The sequence below is a fragment of the Macaca thibetana genome, chromosome 3 (assembly GCF_024542745.1).
Source record: "Macaca thibetana thibetana isolate TM-01 chromosome 3, ASM2454274v1, whole genome shotgun sequence".
Lineage (NCBI taxonomy): Eukaryota > Metazoa > Chordata > Mammalia > Primates > Cercopithecidae > Macaca > Macaca thibetana.
This window is the reverse complement of record NC_065580.1, coordinates 79,082,937-79,095,945: the sequence shown is the minus strand read 5'-3', so window position 1 is coordinate 79,095,945 and position 13,009 is coordinate 79,082,937.

The following is a 13,009-nucleotide window of genomic DNA, read 5'->3' as shown; positions in this document are numbered from 1 at the left end:
TTTATTATTATTATACTTTAAGTTGTAGGGTACATGTGCATAACGTGCAGGTTTGTTACATATGTATACTTGTGCCATGTTGGTGTGCTGCACCCATCAACTCATCATTTACATCAGGTATAACTCCCAATGCAATCCCTCCCCCCTTCCCCCTCCCCATGATAGGCCCCTGTGTGTGATGTTCCCCTTCCTGAGTCCAGGTGATCTTATTGTTCAGTTCCCACCTATGACTGAGAACATGCGGTGTTTGGTTTTCTGTTCTTCTGATAGTTTGCTAAGAATGATGGTTTCCAGCTGCATCCATGTCCCTACAAAGGACGCAAACTCACCCTTTTTGATGGCTGCATAGTATTCCATGGTGTATATGTGTCACATTTTCTTAATCCAATCTGTCACTGATGGACATTTGGGTTGATTCCAAGTCTTTCCTATTGTGAATAGTGCTGCAATAAACATACGTGTGCATGTGTCTTTATAGCAGCATGATTTATAATCCTTTGGGTATATACCCAGTAATGGGATGGCTGGGTCATAAGGTACATATAGTTCTAGATCCTTGAGGAATCGCCATACTGTTTTCCATAATGGTTGAACTAGTTTACAATCCCACCAACAGTGTAAAAATGTTCCTATTTCTCCACATCCTCTCCAGCACCTGTTGTTTCCTGACTTTTTAATGATCGCCATTCTAACTGGTTTGAGATGGTATCTCATTGTGGTTTTGATTTGCATTTCTCTGATGGCCAGTGATTATGAGCATTTTTTCATGTGTCTGTTGGCTGTATGAATGTCTTCTTTTGAGAAATGTCTGTTCATATCCTTTGCCCACTTTTTGATGGGGTTGTTTGTTTTTTTTTCTTGTAAATTTGTTTGAGTTCTTTGTAGGTTCTGGATATTAGCCCTTTGTCAGGTGAGTAGATTGCAAAAATTTTCTGCCATTCTGTAGGTTGCCTGTTCACTCTGATGGTAGTTTCTTTTGCTGTGCAGAAGCTCTTTAGTTTAATGAGATCCCATTTGTCAATTTTGGCTTTTGCTGCCGTTGCTTTTGGTGTTTTAGACATGAAGTCTTTGCCCATGCCTATGTCCTGAATGGTACTACCTAGGTTTTCCTCTAGGATTTTTATGGTATTAGGTCTAACATTTAAGTCTCTAATACATCTTGAATTAATTTCCGTATAAGGAGTAAGGAAAGGATCCAGTTTCAGCTTTCTACTTATGGCTAGCCAATTTTCCCAGCACCATTTATTAAATAGGGAATCCTTTCCCCATTTCTTGTTTCTCTCAGGTTTGTCAAAGATCTGATGGCTGTAGATGTGTGGTATTATTTCTGAGGACTCTGTTCTGTTCCATTGGTCTATATCTCTGTTTTGGTACCAGTACCATGCTGTTTTGGTTACTGTAGCCTTGTAGTATAGTTTGAAGTCAGGTAGCGTGATGCCTCCAGCTTTGTTCTTTTGACTTAGGATTCTCTTGGAGATGCAGGCTCTTTTTTGGTTCCATATGAACTTTAAAGCAGTTTTTTCCAATTCTGTGAAGAAACTCATTGGTAGCTTGATGGGGATGGCATTGAATCTATAAATAACCTTAGGCAGTATGGCCATTTTCACGATATTGATTCTTCCTATCCATGAGCATGGTATGTTCTTCCATTTGTTTGTGTCCTCTTTTCTTTCACTGAGCAGTGGTTTGTAGTTGTCCTTGAAGAGGTCCTTTACATCCCTTGTAAGTTGGATTCCTAGATATTTAATTCTCTTTGAAGCAATTGTGAATGGAAGTTCATTCATGATTTGGCTCTGTGTTTGTCTGTTACTGGTGTATAAGAATGCTTGTGATTTTTGCACATTAATTTTGTATCCTGAGACTTTGCTGAAGTTGCTTATCAGATTAAGGAGATTTTGGGCTAAGACAATGGGGTTTTCTAAATATACAATCATGTCATCTGCAAACAGGGACAGTTTGACTTCTTCTTTTCCTAACTGAATACCCTTGATTTCTTTCTCTTGCCTAATTGCCCTAGCCAGAACTTCCAACACTATGTTGAATAGGAGTGGTGAGAGAGGGCATCCCTGTCTTGGGCCAGTTTTCAAAGGGAATTTTTCCAGTTTTTGCCCATTCAGTATGATATTGGCTGTGGGTTTGTCATAAATAGCTCTTATTATTTTGAGGTACGTTCCATCAATACCGAATTTATTGAGCGTTTTTAGCATGAAGGGCTGTTGAATTTTGTCAAAAGCCTTTTCTGCATCAATTGAGATAATCATGTGGTTCTTGTCTTTGGTTCTGTTTATATGCTGGATTATGTTTATTGATTTGCGAATGTTGAACCAGCCTTGCATCCCAGGGATGAAGCCCACTTGATCATGGTGGATAAGCTTTTTGATGTGTTGCTGAATCCGGTTTGCCAGTATTTTATTGAGGATTTTTGCATCGATGTTCATCAGGGATATTGGTCTAAAATTCTCTTTTTTTGTTGTGTCTCTGCCAGGCTTTGGTATCAGGATGATGTTGGCCTCATAAAATGAGTTAGGGAGGATTCCCTCTTTTTCTATTGATTGGAATAGTTTCAGAAGGAATGGTACCAACTCCTCCTTGTACCTCTGGTAGAATTCAGCTGTGAATCCATCTGGTCCTGCACTTTCTTTGGTTGGTAGGCTATTAATTATTGCCTCAATTTCAGAGCCTGCTATTGGTCTATTCAGGGATTCAACTTCTTCCTGGTTTAGTCTTGGAAGAGTGTAAGTGTCCAGGAAATTATCCATTTATTCTAGATTTTCCAGTTTATTTGCATAGAGGTGTTTATAGTATTCTCTGATGGTAGTTTGTATTTCTGTGGGGTCGGTGGTGATATCCCCTTTATCATTTTTTATTTCGTCGATTTGATTCTTCTCTCTTTTCTTCTTTATTAGTCTTGCTAGTGGTCTGTCAATTTTGTTGATCTTTTCAAAAAACCAACTCCTGGATTCATTGATTTTTTGGAGAGTTTTTTGTGTCTCTAGCTCCTTCAGTTCTGCTCTGATCTTAGTTATTTCTAGCCTTCTGCTAGCTTTTGAATGTGTTTGCTCTTGCTTCTCTAGTTCTTTTAATTGTGATGTTAGAGTGTCAAATTTAGATCTTTCCTGCTTTCTCTTGTGGGCATTTAGTGCTATAAATGTCCCTCTACACACTGCTTTAAATGTGTCCCAGAGATTCTGGTATGTTGTATCTTTGTTCTCATTGGTTTCAAAGAACATCTTTATTTCTGCCTTCATTTCGTTATGTACCCAGTAGTCATTCAGGAGCAGGTTGTTCAGTTTCCATGTAGTTGAGCGGTTTTGATTGAGTTTCTTAGTCCTGAGTTCTAGTTTGATTGCACTGTGGTCTGAGAGACAGTTTGTTATAATCTCTGTTCTTGTACATTTGCTGAGGAGTGCTTTACTTCCAATTACGTGGTCGATTTTGGAGTAAGTACGATGTGGTGCTGAGAAGAATGTATATTCTGTTGATTTGGGGTGGAGAGTTCTATAGATGTCTATTAGGTCTACTTGCTGCAGAGATGAGTTCAATTCCTGGATATCCTTGTTAACTTTCTGTCTCGTTGATCTGTCTAATTTTGACAGTGGAGTGTTGAAGTCTCCCATTATTATTGTATGGGAGTCTAAGTCTCTTTGTAAGTCTCTAAGGACTTGCTTTATGAATGTGGGTGCTCCTATATTGGGTGCATATATATTTAGGATAGTTAGCTCTTCCTGTTGAATTGATCCCTTTACCATTATGTAATGGCCTTCTTTGTCTCTTTTGATCTTTGATGGTTTCAAGTCTGTTTTATCAGAGACTAGGATTGCAATCCCCGCTTTTTTTTGTTCTCCATTTGCTTGGTAAATCTTCCTCCATCCCTTTATTTTGAGCCTATGTATGTCTCTGCATGTGAGATGGGTCTCCTGAATACAGCAGACTGATGGGTCTTGACTCTTTATCCAGTTTGCCAGTCTGTGTCTTTTAATTGGAGCATTTCATCCATTTACATTTAAGGTTAAGATTGTTATGTGTGAACTTGATCCTGCCATTATGATATTAACTGGTTATTTTGCTCGTTAGTTGATGCAGTTTCTTCCTAGCCTCGATGGTCTTTACATTTTCGCATGTTTTTGCAATGGCTGGTACTGGTTGTTCCTTTCCATGTTCAGTGCTTCCTTTAGGGTCTCTTGTAAGGCAGGCCTAGTGGTGACAAAATCTCTAAGCATTTGCTTATCTGTAAAGGATTTTATTTCTCCTTCACTTATGAAACTTAGTTTGGCTGGATATGAAATTCTGGGTTTAAAATTCTTTTCTTTAAGAATGTTGAATATTGGCCCCCACTCTCTTCTGGCTTGGAGAGTTTCTGCTGAGAGATCTGCTGTTAGTCTGATGGGCTTCCCTTTGTGGGTAACCCGACCTTTCTCTCTGGCTGCCCTTAACATTTTTTCCTTCATTTCAACTTTGGTGAATCTGGCAATTATGTGTCTTGGAGTTGCTCTTCTCGAGGAGTATCTTTGTGGCGTTCTCTGTATTTCCTGGATTTGAATGTTGGCCTGCCCTACTAGGTTGGGGAAGTTCTCCTGGATGATATCCTGAAGAGTGTTTTCCAACTTGGTTCCATTTTCCCCCTCACTTTCAGGCACCCCAATCAGACGTAGATTTGGTCTTTTTACATAATCCCATACTTCTTGCAGGCTTTGTTCATTTCTTTTTCTTCTTTTTTCTTTTGGTTTCTCTTCTCGCTTCATTTCATTCATTTGATCCTCAATCACTGATACTCTTTCTTCCAGTTGATCGAGTCAGTTACTGAAGCTTGTGCATTTGTCACGTATTTCTCGTGTCATGGTTTTCATCTCTTTCATTTCGTTTATGACCTTCTCTGCATTAATTACTCTAGCCATCAATTCTTCCACTTTTTTTTCAAGATTTTTAGTTTCTTTGCGCTGGGTACGTAATTCCTCCTTTAGCTCTGAGAAATTTGATGGACTGAAGCCTTCTTCTCTCATCTCGTCAAAGTCATTCTCCGTACAGCTTTGATCCGTTGCTGGCGATGAGCTGCGCTCCTTTGCCGGGGGAGATGCGCTCTTATTTTTTGAATTTCCAGCTTTTCTGCCCTGCTTTTTCCCCATCTTTGTGGTTTTATCTGCCTCTGGTCTTTGATGATGGTGATGTACTGATGGGGTTTTGGTGTAGGTGTCCTTCCTGTTTGATAGTTTTCCTTTTAACAGTCAGGACCCTCAGCTGTAGGTCTGTTGGAGATTGCTTGAGGTCCACTCCAGACCCTGTTTGCCTGGGTATCAGCAGCAGAGGCTGCAGAAGATAGAATATTTCTGAACAGCGAGTGTACCTGTCTGATTCTTGCTTTGGAAGCTTCCTCTCAGGGGTGTACTCCACCCTGTGAGGTGTGGGGGTGTCAGACTGCCCCTAGTGGGGGATGTCTCCCAGTTAGGCTACTCAGGGGTCAGGGACCCACTTGAGCAGGGAGTCTGTCCCTTCTCAGATCTCAACCTCCGTGTTGGGAGATCCACTGCTCTCTTCAAAGCTGTCAGACAGAGTCGTTTGCATCTGCAGAGGTTTTGGCTGTGTTTGTTATTGCCCTGTCCCCAGAGGTGGAGTCTACAGAGACAGGCAGGTTTCCTTGAGCTGCTGTGAGCTCCACCCAGTTCGAGCTTCCCAGCAGCTTTGTTTACCTACTTAAGCCTCAGCAATGGCGGGCACCCCTCCCCCAGCCTCGCTGCTGCCTTGCCGGTAGATCACAGACTGCTGTGCTAGCAATGAGGGAGGCTCCGTGGGTGTGGGACCCTCCCGGCCAGGTGTGGGATATGATCTCCTGGTGTGCCTGTTTGCTTAAAGCGCAGTATTGGGGTGGGAGTTACCCGATTTTCCAGGTGTTGTGTGTCTCAGTTCCCCTGGCTAGGAAAAGGGATTCCCTTCCCCCTTGCGCTTCCCAGGTGAGGCAATGCCTCACCCTGCTTCAGCTCTCGCTGGTCGGGCTGCAGCAGCTGACCAGCACCGATCGTCCGGCACTCCCCAGTGAGATGAACCCAGTACCTCAGTTGAAAATGCAGAAATCACCGGTCTTCTGTGTCGCTCGCGCTGGGAGTTGGAGACTGGAGCTGTTCCTATTCGGCCATCTTGCTCCGCCCCCCCCCAAATTTTTCTAATAGGAGAAATATTAAATCAATTTTTCTGTGTTTTCTAATCTTTTTAGATAATCTCTAAAAAAGAGGAAATATCCCTCTCCTGCCACCCTCCAACACAAATTCTGATTTTTATGAGGAAGAATCTGTTCTTTTTATTATTAGTATTTCCTTTTTTTTATTATTATACTTTAAGTTCTAGGGTACATGTGCATAACGTGTAGGTTTGTTACAAATGTATACTTGTGCCATGTTGGCCTGCTGCACCCATCAACTCGTCAGCTCCCATCAACTCGTCATTTACATCAGGTATAACTCCCAATGCAATCCCTCCCCCCTCCCCACTCCCCGTGATAGGCCCCCGTGTGTGATGTTCCCCTTCCTGAGTCCAAGTGATCGCATTGTTCAGCTCCCACCTATGAGTGAGAACATGCGGTGTTTGGTTTTCTGTTCTTGCGATAATTTGCTGAGAATGATGGTTTCCAGCTGCATCCATGTCCCTACAAAGGACACAAACTCATCCTTTTTTATAGCTGCATAGTATTCCATGGTGTATATGTGCCACATTTTCTTAATCCAGTCTGTCACTGATGGACATTTGGGTTGATTCCAAGTCTTTGCTATTGTGAATAGTGCTGCAATAAACATACATGTGCATGTGTCTTTATAGCAGCATGATTTATAATCCTTTGGGTATATACCCAGTAATGGGATGGCTGGGTCATATGGTACTTCTAGTTCTAGGTCCCTGAGGAATCGCCATACTGTTTTCCATAATGGTTGAACTAGTTTACAATCCCACCAACAGTGTAAAAGTGTTCCTATTTCTCCACATCCTCTCCAGCACCTGTTGTTTCCTGACTTTTTAATGATTGCCATTCTAACTGGTGTGAGATGGTATCTCATTGTGGTTTTGATTTGCATTTCTCTGATGGCCAGTGATGATGAGCATTTTTTCATGTGTCTGCTGGCTGTATGAATGTAAAATAATAAGAGCTATTTATGACAAACCCACAGCCAATATCATACTGAATGGGCAAAAACTGAAAAAATTCCCTTTGAAAACTGGCACAAGACAGGGATGCCCTCTCTCACCACTCCTATTCAACATAGTGTTGGAAGTTCTGGCTAGGGCAATCAGGCAAGAGAAAGAAATCAAGGGTATTCAGTTAGGAAAAGAAGAAGTCAAATTATCCCTCTTTTCAGATGGCATGATTGTATGTTTAGAAAACCCCATTGTCTCAGCCCAAAATCTCCTTAAGCTGATAAGAAACTTCAGCAACGTCTCAGGTTACAAAATTAATGTGCAAAAATCACAAGCATTCTTATACACCAGTAACAGACAAACACAGAACCAAATCATGAATGAACTTCCATTCACAATTGCTTCAAAGAGAATGAAATACCTAGGAATCCAACTTACTAGGGATGTAAAGGACCTCTTCAAGGAGAACTACAAACCACTGCTCAGTGAAATAAAAGAGGACACAAACAAATGGAAGAACATACCATGCTCATGGATAGGAAGAATCAATATCGTGAAAATGGCCATACTGCCTAAGGTTATTTATAGATTCAATGCCATCCCCATCAAGCTACCAATGAGTTTCTTCACAGAATTGGAAAAAACTGCTTTAAAGTTCATATGGAACCAAAAAACAGCCCGCATTGCCAAGAGAATCCTAAGTCAAAAGAACAAAGCTGGAGGCATCACGCTACCTGACTTCAAACTATACTACATGGCTACAATAACCAAAACAGCATGGTACTGGTACCAAAACAGAGATATAGACCAATGGAACAGAACTGAGTCCTCAGAAATAATACCAGCCATCTGATCTTTGACAAACCTGAGAGAAACAAGAAATGGGGAAAGGATTCCCTATTTAATAAATGGTGCTGGGAAAATTGGCTAGCCATAAGTAGAAAGCTGAAACTGGATCCTTTCCTTACTCCTTATACGGAAATTAATTCAAGATGCATTAGAGACTTAAATGTTAGACCTAATACCATAAAAATCCTAGAGGAAAACCTAGGTAGTACCATTCAGGACATAGGCATGGGCAAAGACTTCATGTCCAAAACACCAAAAGCAACGGCAACAAAAGCCAAAATTGACAAATGGCATCTAATGAAACTAAAGAGCTTCTGCACAGCAAAAGAAACTACCATCAGAGTGAACAGGCAACCTACAGAATGGGAGAACATTTTTGCAATCTACTCATCTGACAAAGGGCTAAATACAGAACCTACAAAGAATTCAAACAAATTTACAAAAAAAAAAAAACAAACAAACAAACAACCCCATCGACAAGTGGGCAAAGGATATGAACAGAGAGTTCTCAGAAGAATCTGTTCTACACACACTCTTGGCCTGTCTCTACTCCTTCACTGTCTCTGCCACTCAGGAACACAGTGGTATATCTGACAAATGTGAGGAGAATAACTGTGCATGTAAAACTCAGCTCCACCCAGAACAAGCTCCCCCCAAAAGTAGAAATTCCTCTCACCTTACTCCATCTTCCATGGGAAGGTGATCCACCTGAAAAGCATATTTCCCCAACTATTGGGTAAGTCAGCACAGTTCTTGGGTGTGGATATCAGACCCATTTAGCTCTTACAATAAATTACATCTTCGTACAGAGTCTCTATCAATAAGAGAGTTGGCATTTTGGCCTGCAAATTTACTCTGTATTTGTCACATTGTGTAGAATGGGTAGAAAAGAATGTTGCTATGATTGAGGGCTCACTTTTCAACTCCAACAATCTGTCTTACAAATTCTTGTCAAATTCTAAGGAAAAAATAATACTCAAAACTATGTATTTTCTTCACAGAACATGCCCACTGGTGAGATATACTTAGTGGAAAATGTTAGCTTCACACTGATCTTCTATTTTCAAGTTGGGTGTTCAAGGTGCTTTGGACTAATTAAGAAAATTGTGAAAAATATATGTCAGCAAAGAGCTCATACAATCATTTTTCTCTATAGAAATAGCATCAGTCGTCTGGGTGTGGCGGCTTACGCCTGCAATCCCAGTACTTTGGGAGGCTGAGGCGGGTGGATCACAAGGTCAGGAGTTCAAGACCAGCCTGGCCAAGATGGTGACACCCCATCTCTACTTTAAAAAAAAAAAAAAAAGCCGGGCTTGGTGGCACACTCCTGTAATCCCAGCTACTCATAGGCTGAGGCAGAGGTTGCAGTGAGCTGAGATCATGCCACTGCACCCCAGCCTGGGCAACAGAGTGATACTCTGTCTCAAAAAAAGAAAAAAGAAATGACATCAGTCTGGGCCCCCCAAATTATTTGTTCTTCGTCTTATAATCAAGCTTGGATCCTTTATTTAAGTTTCCCAGTTAATGTTATGGCTTTCAGAGAATTATCAGTTTATTTTTATTCTGTGTCCAATCCCATGTGTAAATATTACCTCTGCTTGCCTCCCATTATTAAAGCCCTTTTTATTGGCTGTCTTTCCTAGTCTTACTTACCTATCTTTCAAATAAATTACTTGCATTTAAACTAGAGGGAGCATCTAAACCATAATGCACTTCATTCTATCTACAGGCAAGATATTTTATTTCTTCAACTGGGCCACCAAAGCAATTTATCTTCTTTATCATATCATGTTGATATGGTATAATATAATTATATTTATCATGATACAGAAATTGTTTTTTACCTCCTACAATGTGGAATTTCTTTTAAAATATTAGTTTGATGTTCTCAGCACCTATTATGATGTCTAGAGCATTGTAGGGGCTCAATAATTTCTTATTACATAACTTTTAAAAAAATATATGACTGCAATAAAGAGCCTAATATTTAAAATATTATTTGATCTCTTCAAATACTTCTAATACTAAGAGTGAGAAATCAGTAACATGCAGAAAAAGACAAATATATTTTGGGTAGGGTAAAACTAAGCAGTGGTTGAAAAGTGGAATATTAAGAAGAAATTATAACCATGCATTAGGCTTGCCAGTTAAATCTGTCATGTATCATAAACTAGTTGTTTTATGTGAAAATCAATATGTTCTCTAAAATATATTTTCCTATGCAATTTATTCACTTAAAATTTTAAAATTACTAAAAATAATAGTTTACCTGGTTTTCATAGCATTAAAGATGTCTATATTTATTTCACACATTATGCCCTACTAATGTCAAAAATATGCTATGTGCACATTATTTTTCTTGCAAATAGGCAAATTTCTTTTCTCACATAAAGGTTTGAATAAGTTAATGGTAAAAAGATTTTTTTAAGTACACTAAAAAATTAATCAACACTAATCCATGCTTATATGCCTATACTATAGGCATCTAGGCATCTACATATATAGGCAGATGCTAGAAGTGAATAGTCACCTTGAGGAAGAGAAAGACCCTCAAATCACAACTGTAGCTATGTCAAACCTCTGCCATTGTTTTGAGTTCTTGCTTAAATATTTAATCATGACCCCATAATTCAAAGTAAGGGTATAACTGAAAAGTGAGTGCATTTTTAAATGTTAGTGTTCAAATGCTACTGTATAATGTTAACATATCTAGGTCATCAGAGTTAAATATTTAATGTACATTATCTGAAATAATATATTCATATCATCTTCAAATATAAATAAATGAGTTCTTAAATTTCTTTATATAGTTTTACCAACAAAAAATAAAATATATACTCAAAGATACATAAGCATATTTCCTAGACTACTAAAAAGTTAGTACCAAAATTTCTGTTTAATTATGTCCAAAAATTAAGACCAAAATGAAAGCATAAAAGGAGCACCCAGTTTGGAATCAGACTCAATGTATACTCTCTTAACCTCTATGAATTTCAGTTTCACCATCAGTAAAACATGAGCGATTGCATCTATAGCTCTCACAGGTTTACCCCCAGGATTGAAATAGAGAATATGTAAAGTGCCTAGGATAGTAATTGGGACCTAATGTGCATTCAATAAATGTTTCTACCATTTCCATTTAGTTATCAAATTGGAAACTGATCACTCATGTATGCTATGTAAGTACTTCTGTAGGACACTTGCAGAGGGTAGAGGAATAAAATAAATGCATGTGTCATTGAGGCTACTGATGAGAATATACCAACTCATTTTGCCTATCAGTCCTGGCATTTGATTTTTATCCTGTCTCATCTAAATCAAACCTTTAAAAAGAAGTTGCAATTGGTTTATTTTATAAAAGATATGATCCTTTCTAGATTAACATACATCATCCATTTCTAGCTCCAAAGGACTAGAAACTCAGGCAAAGGCCACATTTCATTGATTAACACAGAAAAGGAAACTTAGTAGCATAAATGTCTCTTAACATTCTTAAACATTTACATATAATTATTTGATTTTCTATATAATTTAATGGAAGCATCAGAATAAAGGTGAAGTGTAAAGGTGATTTTTTTTAAATGGGTATTTCACAATGAACAAAAACCTCAGATTAGCCTTATCTTCTCTGATACGTCAACTGGAGCCAGAAATGTAATTTCGGAAGATGTGATGAGGCAGCCCTCTGGAGCATAAGCAATTCATGAAGAAACTGAAAGCTAAAACCCATCTGCTGACAGCATTCTCAAAAGCTTGGGCTAGAAGTATTTTATTGAAGGAGCATATGAGTGACAGAGCACGGTGTTCACTATACTCAACTATATGCTGTCTATAAGAAACACAATCTAAAAATAAAGGCATGGGTAGGTAAATAGTAAAAGGATTTTTTGAGGTACACTATAAAAACACTAATCAAATAAAGATGAACTGGCTATATAACATTTTTAAATGATGTACTTAAGATTGAGGAATATTACCAAGAATAAAGAAGAACATTTCATAACAAAAGTCTTAATTTGTCAAGAAGATGTAACCTCTGATTTGTGTATATGCCCACAATAAAGTTTCAAAGTACACAAAGCAAAAAGTGCTCAGAATTGAGGGAAGAAATAGATAAAACTAATGTGGATAATTTCAGACATTGATATTCTTCTTTTGGTAATAAAAAATTAAATATACACAAAATTCATAAGGCTATAGAATTGTTAGCCAACTTAACATAATTGACATTACATTATACTATAACAAACAGCAGAACATACATTCTTCTCAAGGGTGTATAAACAAGCCACCCACTAAAATAAACAGACCATATGCTAGCCCATAAAATCTCAGTAAATCTAGAGAGACTGAAATCACCTAGAGTATATTCTTTAACCACAATAAGATTAAATATCAATAACACAACCACATCTGAAAAATCTACAAATATTAGGAAATTAACATATTTCTAAAGATATGATGAGTCAAAAATATCACAATGAAACTTGGAAAATATACTGAAATGAAGAAAAATGAAATCACAACATATCAAAATGTATAGATAGAAATCAATGGAACCAAGTAGAGTGCAAAAGTAGACGCCATATATATGTTTAATCATTTTTTTTACAATGTTGTCAGTATAATTCAGTGAGGAAAAGACAGTCTCATCAACAAATGTTGCTGGCAAAAACTATGTTCATTTGTAAAAACCTCACACCTCACACAAAACCTACCTTTAAATACATCATAGACCAAAACAAAGAATCTAGAACTCTAAAATTTCTGGGAAAAAAATTAAGAGTGGGCAAAGATTCCTTAGATACGACATCAAGAGAGAACTAATTATTTAAATAATGACAAATTGCACTCTGTTCTTCAAAAAACACTATTAATAAAGAGACAAGCTAAGACTAAAAGAAATTATTTGTAATACATATATCTGACAAGGGACTGTTATCCAGAATATATGAAGAACATCTACAACTCAATAATTTTAAAATGTTAATTTATAATTTTAAAATTATTGAGTTTAACAGACATTTCACAAATGGAAAAT